At 31.0% G+C, this 954-nt stretch overlaps 1 long non-coding RNA gene across 1 annotated transcript; it reads right to left on the reverse strand.

The window, feature by feature from the left end:
• Window positions 1-213: 213 nt before the first annotated feature.
• Window positions 214-948, reverse strand: LOC108379972 (uncharacterized). The gene is made up of 2 exons (XR_001849521.1): window positions 725-948; window positions 214-257 (listed from the first exon to the last, which is right to left on the reverse strand). It is a non-coding gene; the product is annotated as an uncharacterized LOC108379972 (long non-coding RNA).
• Between the last annotated feature and the right edge of the window lie 6 nt (window positions 949-954).

Consider the following 954-nt stretch of genomic DNA (forward strand, 5'->3'; position numbering starts at 1 on the left):
AGCTCCAGTTTTTTTTTTCAAACTTTACAGAAAAGAAGAAAAACTTCTTAAACTCATCTTCTTCAAATATTTTGCAAAACTTCGATACAATCATTTTTTCGTTTTCAAAGCAAAACATAACGAACATACGAAGGGGCAGACCAAAAATCAAAATCAGACGTTAATCAAAATTTTGGCTACTATTTTGAATTTATCGGATTTTCTTTCTTTCTATGGACTAGGGAAGTATTTGTTTTACTGCATAGAAGTGAACAGAACTAAAATAATTAATGGACTTAGCAACTTTTCACCCTAAGCTAACGATATGTATGTTAAATATGTGGAGTTGATGGACGAGGCGTCGCTGTTATGAAGCAATTTATTTGCCTTTGATTCGCGCTATTGTAACTGATTTTTGATATTGTTGTTGGATGCGCCTAATATTTTTGGTTAACCATATCTAAAAGAAAAATACAAATAATATTAAATACAAAAGCATTTCAATTAAATAAGCGGTAAATTATAAATACGAAGTATGGACATATTATCAGATGTGCATATGAATAAATTTGTGTCACTGCATACATATGTAAGGAGTTTCGAAGTTCGAAATTTTTAGAAAATGCGATACNAGCAGACCAAAAATCAAAATCAGACGTTAATCAAAATTTTGGCTACTATTTTAATTTATCGGATTTTCTTTCTTTCTATGGACTAGGGAAGTATTGTTTTAATAGAAGTGAACAGAACTAAAATAATTAATTCGGTCTTTTGGAAATTCTCTCTCTTCTGGAATAATTTCCCTTGTTTTCTGTATCGAAATGTAGGGTTTCATAAAAGATGGACTTAGCAACTTTTCACCCTAAGCTAACGATATGTATGTTAAATATGTGGAGTTGATGGACGAGGCGTCGCTGTTATGAAGTAATTTATTTGCCTTTGATTCGCGCTATTGTAACTGATTTTTGATATTGT

Source organism: Rhagoletis zephyria, unplaced genomic scaffold (assembly GCF_001687245.7).
Source record: "Rhagoletis zephyria isolate East Lansing unplaced genomic scaffold, Rhagoletis_zephyria_1.1 Rzeph_scaffold_17876, whole genome shotgun sequence".
Taxonomy (NCBI): Eukaryota; Metazoa; Arthropoda; class Insecta; order Diptera; family Tephritidae; genus Rhagoletis; species Rhagoletis zephyria.